The 22,798-nt window shown below is 33.8% G+C and overlaps 1 protein-coding gene across 6 annotated transcripts in view; it reads right to left on the minus strand.

The window, feature by feature from the left end:
- The window catches only part of Mbd5 (methyl-CpG binding domain protein 5), a 416,793-nt gene that overhangs the window by 97,552 nt on the left and 296,443 nt on the right, over positions 1-22,798 (minus strand). For all 6 annotated transcript variants that reach the window (XM_046426967.2, XM_058573479.1, XM_058573478.1 and 3 more), the window contains one exon: positions 12,392-12,449. The gene's annotated coding sequence lies outside the window, so the exon portion shown is untranslated. The remainder of the gene's footprint in view (positions 1-12,391; positions 12,450-22,798) is intronic.

Genomic DNA, 22,798 nt, shown 5'->3' on the forward strand with positions numbered 1-22,798 from the left:
CCCATTTACAATAGTTTCCAAAACAAAACAAACAAACAAACAAACAAACAAAAAAAAACAAACTTGGAATCAACCTAATAAAATGCTAAAGCAAGAATCAAAGAAGACCGTAGAAGATGTAAAGATCTACCTTGCTCTTGGATAGGCAGAATTTATATTATCAATATGACCATACTATCAAAATCACTATACAGATTTAAGATTTAATGCAATTCAAATCAAAATCCCAATGATATTCCTCACAGAAATAGAAAAGCAGTCATGAAATTTGTCTGGAAAAATAAGAGACCCAGAATAGCTAAAGCAATCCTTAGCAAGAAGAGTGAGGTAGGTGGCATCACTATACCAGACCTTAAACTATACTACAGAGTAATAGTAACAAAAACAGCATGGTATTGGCACCAAAACAGACTGGTAGACCAATGTTACAGAATAGGACACAGAGACTAACCCACACAATTACAGTTATCTTATATTAGACAAAGGCACCAAAAACATATATTGGAGAAAGTGGTGCTGGGAAAACTGGAAATCCATATGCAACAAAATGAAATTAAACCCCTATCTCTCACCAGGCACAAAACTCAAAGTGGATCAAGGACCTAGGAATTAAATCATAGACCATGAGCCTAATAGAAGAAAAAGTAGGCCCAAATCTCCATTATCTCAGGTTAGTTCCCAACTTCCTTAATAAGACTCCTATAGCGCAAGAATTAAAACCAAAAATCAATAAATGGGATGGATTCAAACTAAAAAATTTCTTCTCAGCAAAAGAAACAATCTGTGAGGTGAACAGTGAGCCTAGATCCTGGGAGCAAATTTTTACCCCTCACACATCAGAAAGAGCACTAATCTCTATGGTATATAAAAAACTCAAAAACCTTAATACTAAAAAAACAAATAACCCAATCAATAAATGGGCCAAGGAACTGAACAGACACCTCTCAGAAGATGATATACAATCAATTAACAAATATATGAAAAAATATTCAACATCTCTAGCAATTAGAGAAATGCAAATCAAAACTACTTAAGATTTCATCTCTCCCCAGTCAGAATGGCAGCTATTAAGAATACAAACAACAGTAAGTGTTGGCGAGGATGTGGGGAAAAAGGCACACTCTACATTGCTGGTGGAAATGTAGCCAATATGGAAAGCAGTATGGAGATTCCTTGAAACACTTGGAATGGAACCACCACCATTTGACCCAAAGGACTTAAAAACAGCGTACTACAGGGACATAGCCGCATCAATATTTATAGCAGCTCAATTCACAATAGCTAAATTGTGGAACCAACCCAGATTCCCCTCAGTAGATGAATAGATAGGGAAACTTTGGTATATATATACAATGGAATATTACTGAGCATTAAAAGAGAAGAAAATCATTGCATTTGCAGGTAAATGGATGGAGTTAGAGAATATAATGCTAAGTGAAGTAAGCTCATCCCTCCAAACTAAAGATCGAATGTTTTTTTTTGATATGAGGATGCTGACTCATAATGGCAATAGGAATGGGGAGCATGAGAGGAATGGAGGAACTTTACTTAGGACAAAGGGGAGGGAAAGGAAGGGAAGAGGCATGGGGGTAGGAAAGATGGTGGAATGAGTTAGACATCATTACCCTAAGTACATGTATGAAAAAAACGAATGGTGTGAAAACTTTGTGTACAACCAGTGAGTTGAAAAATTGTGCTCTATATGTGTAATATGAAATGAATTACATTCTGCCGTCATATATAATAAGTTAGAATAAATAAATAATTTAATAAAAAGATTGATAAAACCTTAGTCAAATTAACCAAAATAAGAGAGAGAGAGGGGGGAGAGAGAGAGAGAGAGAGAGAGAGAGAGAGAGAGAGAGAGAGAAGACCAATCAACAAACTGGAGATGAAAAAGAAGATATCGCTGGGTGTGGTGGCGCATGCCTGTAATCCCAGTGGCTCAGGAGGCTGAGACAGGAGGATCCGGAGTTCAAAGCCATCCTCAGCAATGGCAAGGTGGTAAGCAACTCAGTGAGACCCTATCTCTAAATAAAATACAAAATAGGGCTGGGGATGTAGCTCAGTGGTTGAGTACCCCCGAGTTCAATCCCTGGAACCGGGGGGCGGGGGGAAGATATTATCACAGACACATCTGAAATCCCAATGATCACTAGATATTATTTTGAAAATTTATACTCTAATAAACTGAAAATTCTAGAAGATACTGACAAATTCGAGGACACATATATATGACCTGCTTATATGAAATTAAGAAGGTGTAGAAAACAAACACAGATGAATATCAAGTAATGATACTGAAATAGCAATTAAAGCCTTCCACAAAAGAAAAGTCCAGGACCTGACAGATTCTCAGTTGAGTTCTACCAGACCTTTCAAGAAGAACTAACACCAGTCTTTCTCAAATTATTCCATGAAGTTTAAAAGGAGGGAACATTCTCAAATACATTTTATGAAGCCTGTCTAATCCTGATACTAAAGCTAGACAAAGACAAATCAAGGAAAGAAAACTACAGACCAATATGGCTGGAGAATATAGATGCAAGAATCCTTAATAAAATATTAGCAAACTGCATTGGAAAACACATCAAAAAAGATAATACACCATGATCAAGTGGGTTTCATCCCAGAGATGTAAGGTTGGTTCAACACATGCAAATCAACAAATGTAGCTTACCACTTAAACATAATTAGGGATAAGAATCATATTATTATTGCAATAAATGCAGAAAAAAACCCTTTGATAAAATGCAGTACCCATTCATGTTAAAAATGCTGGAGAAACTAGGAATGAAAGGAATTTACCTCAACATCATAAAGGCTATTTATGACAAACCCAAAGCCCAGCATCACAGTGAATGGAGAAAAATTAAAAGCATTCTTATAAAATCAGGAACAAGACAATGTTGTCTACTCTCACCACTCCTATTCAATATTGTTCTTGAAACACTAGCCAGAGCAATCAGGCAAAAAATAGGAAATTAAAAGAATACAAATAGGAAAAAAAGAAATCAAACTATTTGTTTGTGGGTACGATACAAACTTCACCAGAAGACTTCTAGAGCTTATAAATGAGTTTAGCAAAGTAGGAAGACAGAAAACCAACACCTATAAATCAATAGCTTTCCTATACTTCAACAGGAATTTAACTGAGGAAGAAATCAGGAAAAACATCCCATTCACAATAACCTAAAAACAAAACAAAACAAAAACCCAGCTTGGAAATTAATCTAACTAAGGAGGTAAAAAACCTCTACAATGAAAATTATAGAACACTGAAGAAAGAAATTGAAGAAGACCTTAGAAGATAGAATGACCTCCCATGGTCTTAGATAGGCAGAGTAAATATTGTTAAAATGACCATTCTACCAAAAGCAATATACAATGACATTCTTCACAGAATTAGAGAAAAACAATTATTAAATTCATTTGGAAGTATAAGAGACCCAAAATAGGGGATGAGGATATAGCTCAGTTGGTAGGGTGCTTGACTCGCATGTACAAGGCCCTGGGTTTTATCCCCAGCACCCCACCCCCCAAAAAAAGACTCATAATAGCCGAAGCCATATTGAGCAAGAAAAGTGACACAAGAAGCATCATAATACTTAATCAGAAATTGTACTACAGAGCTATACTAACAAAACCAGCATGCTATAGACATCAAAATAGACATGAAGATCAATGGAACAGAACAGAAGACTCAGAAAAAAAAAGCCACATATTTACAACAACCACCTGATAATTGACAAAGGTGTGAAAAATATATTATACAGAAAGAAAGCCTTTTTAACAAATGCTGCTGAGAAAATTGGATAGCTATACGTAGAAAAATAAAACTAGATTCATATCTCTTACTCTGCACAAAAGTCAAATAAAAATGGTTCAAATACTTAGGTATTAGATCAGAAATCTTGCAATTGCTAGAAGACAACCTAGGGTCAGCAACCTATCATATTGGTGCTGAAACCAATTTCCTTAATAAGACCTCCTAAAAGTGCAAGAAGTAAAACCAAGAAGCAGTAAGTGGGGTGCCATCAAATTAAAAATCTTCTGCTTGGTAAAGGAAACAATTAGGAGCATGAAGAGAAAGCTTACTGAATTGGGAGAAATCTTTGTCAGTTACTCTTCTGACAGGGGATTAATATCCAGAATATATAAAGAACTCAAAAAAATTAATACTCAACAAACAATGCAATCAATAAATGAGAGAAAGAACTAAATAGAGACTTCTCAAAAGAAGAACACAAATGGCCAACAAATGTATAAAAAATGTTCAACATCTCTTGCAATCAGGGAAATGCAAATAAAAACTACCAGGATTTCACCACATTCTAGCCAGAATAGCAATTATCAAAAATAAAAACAATAATAAAGACCGGCAAGAATTTGAGAGAAAAGGTACATTTGTTCATTGTTGGTAGGACTGCAGACTAGTAAAACCATTCTAGAAAGCAATTTGGAGACTCCTCAAAATGCTAGGAATGGAACCACCAGCTTTCACCCTCCTTAGTAGTTTTTGGAAAGAACTAAAATCAGCATACTATGGTGATACATGTGCCTCATTGTTTATAGCAGCACAGTTCACAATAGCTAAATTATGGAATCAACCTAGATGCCCTACACAATGGAGTTCTACTCAGCCCAAAGAAGAACGAAATCATGGCATTTTCAGGCAAATGGATGGAAGTGGGGAAGATCTTGCTAAGTAAAGTAAACCAGACCCAGAAACTCAAAGGTCAGATGCTTTCTCTTATATGAGGAAGCTAGAGTAAAATAAAGAAAAGAAGGAGGAATGGATAGCATATTATAAAGATATAGGTAAGATCAGTAGTGTAGAAGGAGATTGAGAGCATAGTGGAGTAATAGATAAGGTGAGGAAATGCAGAATGATTCTTAAAAAATAATCTTAGGGCATCTATAAATATACTACAGACAATTTTGTTTTTATGTATGAGTAAGAAGAACCAATCAAAAATAAACAGCAGATGAGTGAAAGGAAGTCTAGTACAATTGAGGAAGGAGAATGGGAGTGTAGTAGGGAAAAGAGGGAAGAATGAACAAAAACCAAATTCTATATATATATGATTTTGTTGGAATGAACCTAACTACTATCTATAACTATAATACTCTAATTAAACAAAAAAATCTATTGGATGGAAAGAAGGAAGAAAGTTAGGATGAAAAGAAGGAAGGGAAAATGAAAAAGCATGTGAAATAAATGAAAAGTTAATGAAGTCCAGTTTTAAAAAATCCTGAAGCTATGAACCTTCATAGTTATTATTGGAACAACAAGAATAAGAAAAAGATTTTTACTTGGGTGAACACTAACACACACACACACACACAAAATAAAAAATAAAAAAAAAGAAAATTCAATTTCCTTTTTGCTTTCATCTACTTGATCAAAGAAAATATACCTTAGATCATAAAATATATTTGATGAAGACTGAATCAGACAACAACAACAAAAAAATCTAAAACAAACACAAAGCAAAAACCAAAACCAAAACAAATAAAAAATCCCAAACCCAAACCAATCAAACAAACAAAAAGACAAGGAGCAGGAAAAATATATGAAACGTGCCATTGAAAGAAAGTGATGTCTTAGTAAATAAATGAGATGAGTCCCCAAACTTCCCTAGCTTACTACTGAACATGAATTTCTAGGCTGCATGCAGAGAGGGTGAACCTAGTTGGAGCTTAATTTGCAGACCCTTTAAAGAATTGTGTCTCAGGAGTCATGGGAGACACCAAGGCAATATGAGTTTATAATAGAGAGTGCTGGAGAAGAGAGAGCCACACAGAAAGAACTGCAGAAATCCGCAGTAGTTTCCTTTGAGTATTAAGCAGAATATTCATAATTGCATGCATGTGAAAAAAACTAAGACTGAGGAAAGAATCCCCTGAAAGGAAGAAGGGAATAGTAGTCACAAAGAACTGGGAACTCAAACACTTCTTCATTCAAGGTACAGGGTAGAACACATGGCAGTGTCCTATTCAGTAGTGGGAAATAAAAAGACATAAACACTGCTTTGGTACTAACAAATTAGTCTCAAAAGTAAGGTCTGAAAGGATCAAATTATTTTTTCTAAGTAGTTGAAATGCACCCCAGAAGAAAGCTAAAGAATATTTAAAGGCATAAACAAATACTCAGAATACAACAATAAAAATCCCAGTGTTTAACATCTAGTAAAGATGATCAGATGTGCAAAAATGAAGGAAAATATAACATATAATGAGGAGAAAGACCAATCTTGGATGAACAGCCAGGGAATTATGTTGAGTGAAGGAAATCCAATCTCAAAAGATTGCATGTTCTATTATTTAATTTATATGACAATTTTGAAATGACAAAACTTTAGAAGTAGAGGACAGATTAATTGTTATAGGGATTAGGGGTGGGGGCAAGATAGAGGTGGATGTGGTTGTAAAGGGCAATATGAGGATCTAATTTGTACCCTGGTTCTGGAATTAGATATGTAAACCTACAAATGGGATAGAATTTTACTGAACTAAATATATACCTACACACAAATGAATATAAATAAATTTGGAGAAATAAGAACAAGATCTGTGTATGCTATCAATACATTGTAGTTGTGATGTTTTATTACAGTTTTATAAGATGTTATCATTGAGGGAAACTCAATCTTGATGAAGGGTACATAAAATCCCACCCTCATTCCCTTCCTACCTTTTTCCCTCCCTCCCTCCATCCCTCCCTCTCTCCTTCCCATGTTTATACCAGGTAAGCATGCTATAACTGAGCTATACACCCACAGCCCTCCTTTATTTTATTTATTTTTAAAGACAGGATCTCAATATGTTGCCCAGGCTCGGCTTGAACTATGCATTCTACAGCTTCGGCCTCCAAGTAGCTGGAATTACAAACATATGCCACCAAACCTTGTTTTCCTGTATTCTTTCTTATAATTGCATGCAGGCTGTGCACAGTGGCACATGCCTGTAATCCCAGTGGCTCAGGAGGCTGAGTCAGGAAGATCTTGAGTTCAAAGCCAGCCTTAGAAATGGTGAGGCATTAAGCAACTCAATGAGACTCTGTCTCTAAATAAAGTACAAAATAGGGCTTGGGATGTGGCTCAGTGGTTGAGTGCCCCTGAATTCAATACTGGGTGTTAAAAAAAACTGCATACAAATCTACAATTAACTCAAACAATTTCAGTAAAAAGAATTAAGGGCTGTGGCTGTGGCACAGTGGTGGAGCATTCGCCTGGCACATGTGAGGCACTGGGTTCCATCCTTAGCACCACATAAAAATAAAATAAAGGTATTGTGTCCACCTACAACTAAAAAAATACATAAAAAAGTATCAATTGAATAGAATTGACACAGATTAAAGAATTTTCAAGTAAGAACACTAATAGCTAAATTAACATTAATAGCTAACTGTATTCTATATGTTCAAAAAATAGATATACAAAACACATTTGCAGAGATCCAAAGTGAGCTTCTAAAGATGAAAACCAAAATCTTTGAGATGAGCAATACACTAGAAGACATTAGATAAAATAGAAGAAAAGATTAACGAACTCATTGAAGATATAATGATAAAACCTAAAATAAACAGGAAAAAATAAAGAAAAAGAAGGCTAAAAATGAACAAAGCATCAGTGATCCATTCAAATAGCCTACTATATATATAATTGGAATCCTCCAATAAAAGAAGATAGCAAATGACAAAAAATAATTTTTAAAAGAAATAATGGCTGATAGATGCCCATCAACAAATTAATGGATAAAAAGAAAATGTGGTATATATACCCAGAGGAGTATTACTCAGACAAACAGAAAAAACAAAATCGTTTACAGCCTAATGGATGGAAGAGAGGCCATTATGTTAAGTGAAATTGAGCCAGGCACAGAAAGACCAGTACTGTAAGCTCTGTCTTATATGTAGAAACTCAAATAAAAGTCAATCTGAAAGTAGTGACTACAAGGGATTGGGAAGGTAACAAGTGGTGGTGGTGCAAACAGAGTGGTTGGATTTCATCAATGAATTCTGTATGCATTTATGTAACTAGCACACAGAACCCCATTAACATGGACAATTAATGTTAATAAAGAAAAAAGAAATAATGGATGAAACGTTTTGTTTTTCTGTACTTTAGAGATGAGGGTCCACTCTTTCCCCACCTGCATTATTCTTCATTGAGAAAACTGATTCTTAACTTTGTTCCTCTTTCTATAACATGTCCCATCGCTACTGCCAGCTGTTTTTTTTTTTAAGGAATATTTTTTGTAATTGTAGATGTACAGAATGCCTTTATTTTATTTGTTTATTTTTATGTGGTACTGAGGATCAAACTAGTGCCTCACACAGGCTAGGCAAGCATTCTGCCACTGAGCTACAGCTCCAGCCTCTGCCAGCTGTTTTTAAGGCTATTCTTTCTTTATCATTGGTTTGAGCAATTTAATTATGATGTGCCTTAGGTAGTTCTGTTTTTATCATACTTTTTGTTATTGAGATTTATTGTGCTTCTTGAGTCTGTGAGTTTATAGTTTTCATCAAATCCAGAAACTTTTCAATATATAGTAAAAACATCTTTCAAAAATGAAGATGACGGGCTGGGGATGTGGCTCAAGCGGTAGCGTGCTCGCCTGGCATGCGTGCGGCCTGGGTTCGATCCTCAGCACCACATACAAACAAAGATGTTGTGTCCGCCGAAAACTAAAAAATAAATATTAAAAAAAAATTCTCTCTCTCTCTAAAAAAAAAAAAAAAAATGAAGGTGATTTCATGGGTAAAAATGTAAGAGATTTTTCTTCTATTTAAAAATTTTAAAAAGAATTGACTATTTAAAATAAACATGCATGAGGTTTATAGCAAATAAGAAAATAAAATATATAACAACTATACCACAAAAGCCAGATGAGAGAAAATAGAAGTATATTCGTTCAGGTGTTGATTTTATAAATAAAATGCTATCACATCACTTCAAGGTAGATGAAGAAAAGTTAAAAGTGTATACTATAAAACCTAAAACATGACTGAAGTTTCAAAACAGTTAATTGCTAATGAGTCAATAAAAATGGAATCATAAAAATTACTCAGTTCAAAAGAAGGCAGAAAGAGGAAAAAAAACAAAGAAGAAATGGAACAAATGTAAAATGGGAAACATGGGACAAATAAGAAAAACAACATTTTAAACTTTATCATATCAGTGATCTTAATAAATGTAAATGATGTAAAGACTTCAATTAAAAGGCACAGGTTGTCAGATTATGTTAAAAAAGCACGATCTAAGTATATGCTGCCTATAAAAATTACATTTTAAATATGATATAATATGCAAAAACTAAAGTTATGGACAAAGATAAATTTTGTTAACATTAATCAAAGGTAGGCTAGAATTGTCATTTGTAATAGCCAAAATGGAAAATATCTAAATATCCATAAACAGATCAATAGATAGATAAACTAGTTGTGGTATATCTGTGTAGTAGAACATAACTATGAAAAAAAGGAACTGCTGATCCATGAAACAGCAACAATAAATTTTAAAATAATTACCCTGATTGAAAGAAGCCAAATAAACAAAGAATATATACTGTATTATTTCATTTATATAGAATGCCATAAAATAATAACTAATAATATAGTAATTGGGGATAGAAAAAGAGAGGGAGAATGGGGAAGGAGAGATTTAGAAAGGAATGCAAAAAATTTTGATGGTTATGTGTTTGTTCATTATTTTGGTTGTAGTAATGGTTTCAAATATGTCAAAATATCAAAATGTACTCTTTACAAATGTGCTATTCAGTACATGTCAATTATATCTTAATAAAGCTGTTAAAATGAATAAAGAAAAACTGTTCCTTTGAGAATAATTCCAATTAATAAAATGTAGAAGGAATGAGGGAAATAAAAAATCACTTTTAGAATCCCACAATAACTGTAGCAAACATGATTCATCAATTAATACTAAAAATGGTCAGTGAAAGTTTAAAAAGAAAATATCTGCATAGTTTCAAAGTTTCTCCTTCCAAATAATTACAAAGGGAAAACAGCAATGTCACAAAGCAGAAATCCAACAAATAAAAAAAGTGATCAACATTAATATTATTTATAATACGAAATACCAACATCATGTGCCCGTGCTATAATGCACTTACAAGGCTACAACATTTCTAAGCATTTGCCCCTTGATATATAATCTCAACTTAATCAGGAGAAAATATTAGATAAACCCATATTGAGGGTTGTTTTACAAAATGCTTTAATAGTGGTAAAAGTATCAAGGTCATGAAAGATAAGGTGAGGCTAAGGAATTCCAAAAGAAATGTAATGTGGAATCCTGCACTAAATCCTGAAACAGAAAAAGTACATTAATGAAAAATCTGACAAAATCAGAAGAAATTCTGTAGTTTAGTTAACAAAATCTATAATTAGCTGGGCCTGATAGTACATATCTGTAATCACAGTAACTCAGGAAGGCTGAGGCAGGAGGATCACAAGTTTGAGGTTAGCCTCAGCAACTTAGCAAGGCCCTGTCTCAAAATAAAAAATAAAAAGGACTGGGGATGTTGCTCAGTGGTAAAGCACCTCTGGGTTTAATCCCTCCCCTGCAAAACAAGACTATAGTTTTAGTACTAATACTATTTCTCAATGTTATAAGAATAATTAATGCAAGATCTTAATTTTAGGGGAAAATTGGTAAAGAGCATATGGAAATGCTCTTTACCACTTTTTTCAACCCTTCTGTAAGCCTAAAATCAATACAATGTAAAAATTTTTATAAAGAATAAATCATAGGCTCAGACTGGCGAAGAAACAGTAGTAAAAATCTTCTTTTTGTTTTAAAGTTAAGCATCTTGACTCACAAGATTTCCTGAAATAAATGAATGAGAGAACCTGGAGTTGAAATGAGTTGATTGATGATGATAATCTTTGAAGAATCTTTGAAGAGAAAGAAGCAATGCTGGAGGACTAAAGAAACTAGTCTAGAAACTATATCTATTTTTTTTCCCCCTTAAAGGAAAAGAGTATAGAGACTCAGATTATAAGCAGCTAGGTCTTAAACCATGCTGTTAAGCTTTGCAGATTTCTAAGAGACATTGATGAGTACTACACGTATTTAGAAAGGAAGGTAAGGATAATTATGAACTAGTTTTGCTTCACCAGGAATACATACTGTCAGACTAGTCGTAATCATTTTTTCACAGTATTACTTGGCTAACAGTTCTAAAAAGTGCTCTAGACATAATAAATTTGATTTCAAGAAGCCATTTTGCAAAGTTGTTCAAAATCTCCTTGTGGACCAGATGGCTATATAAAAGCTAGATGATAACTCAAAAACCAAATATATTTTTATTGACTGAATAACTATTCACAGAGTTATGGCTCAATTCACAAGGCCAGTCTATTAGAACTCCCTACTGGTGGATCTCTGCAGATCTAGTTAAATAAATATTGTTTTCCATTAACTAGAAAGTATCTGCACTGAGTTAGAAGAATGGATGCAGAACAGAATTATACTCCAAATATCATAAAAAGGATACATTTTTTGCCTTAAAATGAGATTAAATGGAAGGTGAAAGAGATATAATTTATAGTATATGATGTAAACACTTCCAAGTTTCAGTAGGCTTGTTCCTACAAAACAGTAGGTAAAAGAGAAAAGGAGATCATATTTACCAAATAGTGATATTTACCCTACATTAATATGGGAGATTCTTCTGCTAAACTGAAGTTTTCCCACAGTTCTTAAGGTAAATACCTTTAATTCAATGATAAATCAGTTTGATAAATAAATCAGTTTTCATGATAGATGGAAATTACAAATGCTGTTGAAAAAAGAACTTTTCTTGAAAATCTTTCTGCCCAGATGAAATGCAAGCAAAGATTTCATTATAATCAGTTTCTGATTATGTTGGTGAATATCGGTAGGACAAACTTTGTTAGCAAAATGGAGAAGTTTTGTTTATTTATTACTGTTTTATGGCTAAATGGAGAAGTTTATTTATTACTGTTTTATGTCAGTTCAGCACAGGGCTGGGATGGTGTAAAGTTTGGAGCTGGAGAATAGATGACAGGAACAAATATTTAGTATGTACAGGTATTAGATACTAAGAAGTAATTTTCCTAATGTGTCCTAGGTGCTAACTCTGCTTTAACTGGAACTAGCTCCTCTCTTTGATTTACTCTATATATTAGGATTCCATTGGAGAGTCTGTTAGACAAGAAATTCTACATTTATAAACAAAACAAAAGCCCACAATGATCTTTTAAAATATAAGAAATAGAAAACAGAAGAACAGGACCCACAAGATGCACATTCATTATATACTCAGAGAATAAGTTCAACTATATTAAGAAGACCAGGTAATCAGTTTGCCAAGGGTTGTAAACCTTTGCTAAACAGTTTACCTTAATATCAATCTTTTTTGATTTCACACATTCTTCATTCCATAGATGTATAGAGGGCCTGAAAATAAAGGAATTTTTTAGAGTGAAAATAAAGGAAGGACAAAGATACTCTTGTACTTGCATTTGATATCTGAAACTAGCACATTTTAGTAATTATATTAATGTGTGGGGTCAGTGGATGACATAAGGAATCTAGGAAAGGAATGGAAAATAAGTTTTAATTTAATTTATATGCTATATGAGTTAGGGTCCTGGCAGAAAACAAGAAAATATATAGCAACTAGGTACTTATTAGAAAACTCACAAGATATGGGAAGATTTGGGGAACTAATTAGGTATAGTGTATGACCCTAGGGCTGGCAGTGCTATAAAGTCATTATCACACTTACGCCAGGACAGAGCAGTTTCTGGGTGTTGACCGGAAAAAATATTAAAAAAACGTTGGCTACGATCTACATACGGTGGGGTGGGGCTCCAAATTCCTCAATAGGACACCCATAGCACAAAAGTTAATAACTAGAATCAACAAATGGGACTTACTCAAACTAAAAAGTTTTTTCTCAGCAAAAGAAACAATAAGAGAGGTAAATAGGGAGCCTACATCCTGGGAACAAATCTTTACTCCTCACACTTCAGATAGAGCCCTAATATCCAGAGTATACAAAGAACTCAAAAAATTAGACAATAAGATAACAAATAACCCAATCAACAAATGGGCCAAGGACCTGAACAGACACTTCTCAGAGGAGGACATACAGTCAATCAACAAGTACATGAAAAAATGCACAACATCTCTAGCAGTCAGAGAAATGCAAATCAAAACCACCCTAAGATACCATCTCACTCCAGTAAGATTGGCAGCCATTATGAAGTCAAACAACAAGTGCTGGCGAGGATGTGGGGAAAAGGGTACACTTGTACATTGCTGGTGGGACTGCAAATTGGTGCAGCCAATTTGGAAAGCAGTATGGAGATTTCTTGGAAAGCTGGGAATGGAGCCACCATTTGACCCAGCTATTCCCCTTCTCGGTCTATTCCCTAAAGACCTAAAAAGAGCATGCTACAGGGACACTGCTACATCGATGTTCATAGCAGCTCAATTCACAATAGCAAGACTGTGGAACCAACCTGGATGCCCTTCAATAGACGAATGGATAAAAAAAATGTGGCATTTATACACAATGGAGTATTACTCTGCATTAAAAAATGACAAAATCATAGAATTTACAGGGAAATGGATGGCATTAGAGCAGATTATGCTAAGTGAAGCTAGCCAATCCCTAAAAAACAAATGCCAAATGTCTTCTTTGATATAAGGAGAGTAACTAAGAACAGAGTAGGGACGAAGAGCAGGAGAAGAAGATTAACATTAAACAGGGATGAGAGGTGGGAGGGAAAGGGAGAGAGAAGGGAAATTGCATGGAAATGGAAGGAGACCCTCAGGGTTATACAAAAGTACATACAAGAGGAAGTGAGGGGAAAGGGAAAAATAATACAAGGGGGAGAAATGAATGACAGTAGAGGGGGTAGAGAGAGAAGAGGGGAGGGGAGGGGAGGGGAGGGGGGATAGTAGAGGATAGGAAAGGCAGCAGAACACAACAGACACTAGTATGGCAATATGTAAATCAATGGATGTGTAACTGATGTGATTTGGCAATCTGTATATGGGGTAAAAATGGGAGTTCATAACCCACTTGAATCAAAGTATGAAATATGATATGTCAAGAACTATGTAATGTTTTGAACAACCAACAATAAAAAATTAAAAAAAAAAATAAAACCAAGAATCTCTAAATGGGATGGCATCCAATTAAAAAGCTTCTGCACATATTTTGTTAAATCTATCTTTAAATACTTCATATTTTGATGGTATTATAGTGACAGTTAATTTCAAAACAAAGTTCTAAAAAAAAAGCTTCTGCACAGCAAATCATTAAGAACATAAAGAGAGAGCCTACAGAATAGAATAAAATCTTTGCCAATTACACTTCTGAGAGATTAATATCCAGATCAATAAATGGGCAAATGAACTATCTGACATTTCTCAAAAGAAGAAATGCAAATGGCCAACTTGTATATTAAAAAGTGTTCAAAAACTTTAGCAATGACAGAAATGTAAATCATAACTACACTGAGATTTCATCTCAGACTAGTTAGAATGGCAATTATCAAGAACCTCAAACAATCATAAATACTGGTAAGAATGTGGGGAGAAGGGAACACTGTACATTGTTGGTGGGACTGTGCTAGAGTCTGTAAACAAGTCAGGATGGCGCCTGGCATTTTGCCAGGGGGAGTGGTTTGTGAGGTGGAGCCAGTGAGCCATTAAGTGTGGAGATTCCTTATTGGTTGACTGCTGTATCTAGTTTATGTTAATTAAGATAAGCTGTGTGGAATGTATATATACCCCTCCTGTCCTACAATAAACGGCTCCCACTCCTGCTGTATCAACGTAAAAAAAAAATATTAAAAAAAGAGAGATGTATTCCACCTATGGTAACCATATAAGAATACCCAAATTTCACTCATTTCTCCTTTCTGATCTTCCTACCTTTTTCCCTCCCTCCCTCCCTCTCTCCTTCCCGTGTTTATACCAGGTAAGCATGCTATAACTGAGCTATACACCCACAGCCCTCCTTTATTTTATTTATTTTTAAAGTTAGGATCTCAATATGTTGCCCAGGCTCCGCTTGAACTATGCATTCTACAGCTTCAGCCTCCAAGTAGCCTGGGAAAGGGAGATATTGATCATAGATTGCATTGCTTTATAGTTTTGTTATTTTAACTAGTTAGGGAACAAAGAAGTCTGATAAGGTACTGTTTACTTTCTTTATTTGACTCTGGAGGTGACATTTCTTAATATTAGTATAATAGGAGTTGAGAGGAGATTTAATTTTTCAAAATTTTAATTTTTTTTTTTTTTTGTACTGGGGATTGAACTCAGGAACACTTAACCATTGAGTTACATTCCCAGCCCTTTTTTATTTTTTATTTTGAGACAGGGTCTCAGTGAGTTGCTTAGGGCTTTGCTAAATTGCTGATGCTGATTTTGAACTTACGGTCCTCCTGCCTCAGCCTCCTGGACCACTGGGATTTGTGCTTGGAAGAGAAGAAGATTCTGAAACTTATTTAAAACAGATTAAGTGGACTTAAATTTAAAAGGTTACACTGGAATGAATACTTTTGCAATGGAATGCCAAACTTTTCAATTCTCTAAGACATGCTGTTATTTCCTTATTTTCTTTTATTCAGAAACTCCTACAGGAGTGAAAGCTGAACAATTTGTTAGAAGGCTTCTTTCTTTAGCTCCCTTGGTCTCTATATAACAAAAAGAAGATCAAAAGTCCTGTGGCCTATAATATTTCTGGAACTAACTCAATCCCAGAAATGCAGAAAAGAATTGAGCCTCCTAGTAGAGAATTATAGGCTATATATTCAAGAGACTGAAGTACAACGATTTCTTTTAAACTTCTCCAAATTGCACTTCCAATGAATACAAGAATAAAGTGAATCTTTCATTTTAAGCATTGTCCCCTAAATTAACATTCTTTAAATGAATCAAGAGATAATAATTCCAATGCTCACAATAACAAAGAGTGGCCCTATTTTACAAATGATAATTATATTCTAAGCCTAATAAACACGAACACAGGCTATAAAGGCTGGTGATAGTTTGACAGTGTCCCCCAAGGGTTCATGTGTTGAAACTTAATACCCATTGCAAAGCATTAAGAGGGTAGAAACAATTTGACTATGGTGTTTAGAAACTGGGGTCTTGGGAAGTGATCAGGATTAGATAAAATCATCAGGGTGGAGCTTTCATGATTAAATACTGGTGACTTTTTAAGAAGAGGGAGAGAGACTAGATGAGACATACACATATGCTCTCTGTTTCTTGCCATGTGATGTCTTGCTTTGCCTGGGAACTCTGCCAGCAAAAGTGGCCCCTCCACCCTGAACCTCCAGAACCATGAGCCCAAAGAAACTTCTTTACATTAAAATTTACCCAGGAAAGACAGTAGAATAAATCAGACATAACTTTCCTAGTTCACATATGAGTTCACATATGAATATCCAACCAGTATAACTCCACATCATGTACAACTACAGAATGAGAAGTTATACTTAATGTATGTATAATAGTCAAAATACATTCTACTGTTATGTATATCTAAAAAGAAAGACAACCAAAAATCCAAACAAAAATTTACTTAGGCTGTGGTACTGACAACAGAAAATGGACCAATAACATTTGAACAGAAATTCTTCAGGTAATCTAAAGTAGGGAAGGCTACTTAATACAGAGCCAGAACTGAGACTAGTTCTCCTTGGTTTAAGTTGCTGTTTGACTTAAGACATGAAAAAACTGGAGGACATTAGGAAATAATTTGGAGTATAAAACACATCCAAAAAAGCAGGGACAAAGCTTGTACAATACTGGGGCTATGATGTGTATCAGTTGTTCTTAAACAATAGTGTACTTAAGAATTACCCGTATTGCTTATTAAATTACAGACTTCAGGCTAGACTGAAGATATTCTGATTGGGAAAGATGGTAGCATTTAGGTACCTGTATTTTTAACAAATACCTCCAGGTAATTTTATAGAAGTACAGGTCTAGACACAACATATTAAAAAACACTGGTCTATAATATTAAAAAAAAGAGTATTTGGCAGTTCCTCAGTTGATTATGTTAATAAAAATCAATCAAAACCTGTAACAAAATTTGAAATTTGAATTTATGCTTTGTTGCTGTGTACTGTCTACATTGTTATTATTACAGAAATAACCATGGCAATAGCAAAATGTGATATCAAGTATTCCAAAAAACCTTTTGTAATGTGAACTTTGTCTGCATTTTTAGAAAAATCAACATTTGCAATAAACAGCATTATTCTTTCTTTCTTTTTTTTTGGTACGAGGGATTGAACCCACTTAACCACTGAGCCACATCCTTAGCCTTTTTTTGTATTTTATATAGAGACAGGGTCTCACTGATTGCTTAGGACCTTGCTAAGTTGCTGAGGCCAAACAGCATCATTCTTCCATTAAAGAAACCCAATAAAGCAGTTTCTAGTTTGTGAGAAAATAAGCAAATTTATATAATATATTATACCAGACTGAGGTAAACTACAGCAAAAAAAAAATATAGTTTCCTCCATTTTTCAATAATTTGACCCAAGTCAGAGAGAATGGGGAAAAAGAAGGTATATAAAGGTCAACAGAAATATCCTCTTATAGAATACATCATGCATGTCTATATCCCTTGAGGAACAAATGCAAAACCTAAGCAAATAAATACTACCTGGTCTCTTTATAGAATCAGGATTTGTAAACATTAGCTTTTATCTGACAATATTATCAATATATTTATTAGCTTTCAGGCCATTAAGCTTTGACAAGATACAGAATAATTGATGAAATATTTCTATTGTACAAAACATTTTAAAGCTTCCATTAATTCTTATTGACATACTTCTTAAAATAAAAAAGGTGAACATACTAGACAGGAATGCTGTCTGCTAATAAGCTGTTGTTTTAGGTGGCTCCCAAAGTACATTATTTGTGAAGTATATGATGTCAAAAGAAAAGCATTCTAAAGTCAAGCATTACATTCAGGCAAGAAAAAGAGGTTTAAATATTGTAAATTATATTAAATCATGTTGGCATTTTCTAAAACCTTAGTACAGAGAAATATTAAGCCACTAAGCCATTCAGTCTGAGCAAAGCAAGAAATTGTAAAATATAACTGCATTGCAAATTAAATCTGTAGCTTTTTGTTTGTGTGCTAAAATCTGAGCTCTTGTGATAAAACTATATTTAGACATTTTTTTTCCTAGTAAGTACTGTTCTTTAACATTCTCTTCTAAAACATCAAAAAATAATGAGCATTTCTTTTAGCCCTTTATGGAAGAAAAAAATCTTGAAAAGACTTGAGACTATCTAAGATTAAATAGAATACTCAGAAACTTCAGAGCATTTTCTTCTCAACTAGGTGTATTGAAGAGTCTTGGGAGTTTTAATCTACTGGGTTGAAATGTATACTTTTCAGATGTATAAGTGATCTGTGAATATGTTGTTAAATTATGTAACTATTTCTATACTATTGTATAGGTCCTTTTAATTAAATGCTCTTCTCATAGAAATACAAAAAGAAATTCCAAAACAGGTTATTAAGAACTTCTGGACAATAAAAAGGATAACTGCGTGAGTTGTAAGTTCTTAATTAAAAATTATTGTTATGAATTGGACTGATTTCTCCCCAAGCTCACACATTGAAGCCCGAATCCTCAATATGACTATTTTAGAAGAGAGACTTTAAGGAGATAATTAAGGTTAAAGAAGGTCATAGGAGTGGAGCCCTAATCTCATAAGACTGGTGCCTTTCAAGAATAGGAAAAGACAACATAGGCATACAGAGAGAAGAGGTCATATGCAATAAGGAGAAAGGCCTTGGGAGAAACCAAATCCACCAGGACCTTAATATTGAAATTACTTTTCCAGAACCACGAGGACATAAATATCTGTTGTTAAAACAAATCTAGTCTGTGGTATTTTGTTATGGCAACTCTAGAAAACTAACACAGTCGTCACTTGGTATCCATGGGGGGATTGGTTCCAGGCCCACTGGTGGCTATCCAAATCTTCAGATATTCAAGTCTTGTTATGTGAGATTATTTGGTATTTACACATAACCTAAATATATCCTTCTGCATTCCTTAAATCATCTCTAGATTATTTTTAATACCACCTAACATAATATAATGCTATGTAAATAGCTGCTTTGTTTAGAGAATAATGACAAGAAAAAAGTCTATGTGTTAAGTCCAAATAAAATTTTTAAAATTTTAAATTTGCAGTTGAATCCATGGGTGCAAAATGTGTGGATATGGAGGCCAACAATACAATTATATTATGCATATAATATGTATATAACATACATGTGAGTTATTAAGCATAATAATAAAGGCACACAAATCCATACTAACTCTTTAGTTTCAAACTTCCTGTCCCAGAGAGAATCATTACCTTCAAGTTTATATCCATCATTCCTTTGCTTTAGGAAAAATAAAAGTTTTATCACATATTTAAGTATCTAGAAGCAATATATTTTATTCCTTTGGTTGTTTATTCTTCTGCCAATATAACATTTTCTTAAATCCTACAGCTGTATAAAATATCTTATCTGACACAGTAAATTCACTTTTAGGATTACCTTAGCCATTCAGGCCCTTCACTTTTCCATATAAACTTTAGAATCAAGTCAATTTCCTCAAAATGTTGTTAGTGTTTGTCACTGGAATCACTTTGATCTATAAATCAAACTGGAGAAATCTGACATGTTGATTATACTGAATCTAACATATTAGTACAATCTCCTATCTTTAATATTGCACAATAAAGTTTATAGATTTTATAGACACCTGACACATTTTTGGTACTTTTATTTCTATATATACAATATATATGCTATGTTACTGTAGTAAATAGTACTTTTGCAATTTTTTTTTGCATTAAAAATTGAACTTATTTTTGTATATTGATTTTATAGTTGTGACTTTGCTAAACTTTCCTATTATTCTAATAATTTACTTCAGAACTATTTTGAGTTTTTCTATGTAAACAATATGTCATATATGAATAAAGGCAGTTCTGTTTCTTCCTTTTCAATGCTTAGATTTTTTCCCCCTGTTCTTGGGTGGGGACTGGGATTGTCATGAAAATGTTAAAATGTCTGGTTCCAACTCTAAAGAAAGTGCTTCTAGTATTTCATTGGCAAGAATATTTGCTGCAAACTTTGGATAATCTGTCAAATTAAGGACTTCCCTTCTATTCCAATTTTACAAAGGTATTTCTTCTTTGTTTTCTTCTCATGAATGAGTCAAGTGAATAAAAAATAAATCTATGGGCTGGAATTGTAACTCAGTGCTAGAGTGCTTACCTAGCACTTTTGAGGCCCTGGGTTCCATCCTCAGCCCCACAAATACAGAGATCAGATATAAAATATTAAATATTTTATTCTTTAATGCTTACAGGACTATTTTGGATTTCAGTGTTTTCTTGAGTCATTTCTGGTAAGCTGTAATTCTTAGCAATTCATACATTTCATCATAGAGTTCACAATTTATTGTATAAACCTTTTAATAGTATCTCTAATCTTTTAAATCTAAACTTGATTTGTGGGCATATACCACCTCATTTCTCCATCCATTTATGGTGCTAGGAATTGAACTGAGGGCTTCACACATGCAAGCTACACTACCAATCTCTCCTTCTTATTAACTCATAATGTCATTTAATTTCTGCTTTCTCTCTTTAATTTTTAACTGAAATTTTAACTTCCAGAGTTTCTCTATTTTATAGGCCTATTAAAAGAAACAATTTCAGATTTTACTGATCATACTACCTGATGAATGGACATTTTCATTTTATTAATTTCTACCTTTATTATCTCATTATTCCTTTTTGTAAAGCTGTTGTTCATTCTCTAATTCATTATATTGAAAGCCTAGGTCATTACTTTTCAGTTTCTCTTCTTATCAATGCAAGTATCTAAGATTACATATCCTATAAGTTTATTATATTCATATTTGTAAAGCTAAAAGTACTTCTTTTCTGGTTCATGAGTTATTCAAAGATATTTTTCAACATGTAAAATAATTTCAAAATTGATCTTTCTGCTGCTGAATTTATTTATTTGTCAGAGAATGTGGTCTCCAAGATGGCAATTCTTTGAAATTTATTGAGACCAATCATTTGAGAAAAATGCATATTCTCTAATTGCTGTGTTATTCACATAGACAAATATATTTTAAAATTTATTATGATAGTGAATTTCTAAATTTCTTCAATTTTATTGAACTTTATATTTGTGAAAGGAATGAGGTTGAACATTTTTTACATTTTTCTAGTGAGCTGAACCTTTCCTTATTATGCATTGACCTTCCTGTCACGTTAACATTGCCTCAGCTTTTGTTTGCATGTTATTTGCCTGGCATGACATTTTACTATTCTTTTATTTTCAACCTTTTCACACCTTTATGTTTTCAAAGTGCTACGGATTGTAATTGTTAATGTATTTAGACTTGTTCTGTGTAGTTTACCTTGTTTTTTATTTGTCCCATTGTTTTCTATACTTTAACCCCTTTGTTTTAAAAATAAATTGGTAGTTTTTATTTGAAACTTACTCCATTTTTCTCCTTGTATTGGATTGAGTATCATACATTAGTTTTATAATATTTCGGTGGATTTCTGTTTTAGACGTTTTTTTTTTTTTTTTTTTTTTTGGTTGCTGTGACCAAAAGACCTGACAGGAACTACATAAAGAAGGAAAAGTTTATTTTGGTTCATGGTTTCACAGGTTCAGTCCATGGTTGAACAACTTCACAGATCTGAGCCTGAGGTGAGGCAGAACATCCTGGGGGACGGAAAGTAGCTCTCTCTTGCTCCAAGGAAGAAAGAGAGACCTCTGCTCACCAGGAACAAAATATAAAACCTAAAGCATGCCCCCAGTGACCTACTTTCTCCATCCATACCCTACCTGACTGCACTTACCACCCCGTTAATCCCTATCGTGGATTAATACACTGATTAGGTCATAACTTTCATAATCTAATAATTTCACCTCTGAGTAATCTTGTAGTGTTTCACACATGAGCTTTTGGGGGACACCTCATATCTAAATCATAAGTTGCCTTGGAAATTTTAATATTCATATTGATATTCCCTTTCCTGGCTTTCATACTATTGAGGTCTAATATTTATTTTTGTCCCTTTGTCAACCTCAAAAATTAGATGTAATAAAACCTATTATTATTATTAGTGATAGTAGGAGTAATTGTATTTTATATAAATTTTATGGAATTTGCTCACATTTGCCAATATTTTTTTCACTTACCATTCTTTCAGTATCTCAGATTTTTCTTTTGAAATTGTTTCCATTTATTCTGTGACTAATTTCATTTTTTTTTTCTTTTTAGAAGTTCCTTTATAGATTATGTCTTGGTGGTAAACTATCTACCATTGACTGTTTTTAAAACTTTGGCCTAAAATAAAGTTTTACTAGGCATCCAATTTTATGTTGACAAATATTTTCCCTCAGCACTTTGAAAGTATTATTCTGGAAAGGGAGGGAGATGGCTGATGAGAAGCACCAGATGCACTTCTCCTTCCACAAAGGAGGATCAAGAATGAAAAATAAACAGCAACTATTCGGCTGGACTATTTGGGGAAGAATGCTGGGATACAGTGCAGAAGAAATGGAGAAATTCTAAAGTAGAGATTCAGGATGGTTTGGTAAAGAAAGGAACAAAGAGCCTTGCATCACCTGCCCTGTTGCCCCTATTCAGATCCTTCTGAATCCAGGTAAGAACTCCTATTGTAGGAAAAGCAAAGGGGTGCCCAAG

Source organism: Marmota monax, unplaced genomic scaffold, assembly GCF_021218885.2.
Source record: "Marmota monax isolate L192 unplaced genomic scaffold, Marmota_monax_Labrador192_F-V1.1 WCK01_AAM20220418_F8-fsc00048, whole genome shotgun sequence".
Classification (NCBI taxonomy): domain Eukaryota; kingdom Metazoa; phylum Chordata; class Mammalia; order Rodentia; family Sciuridae; genus Marmota; species Marmota monax.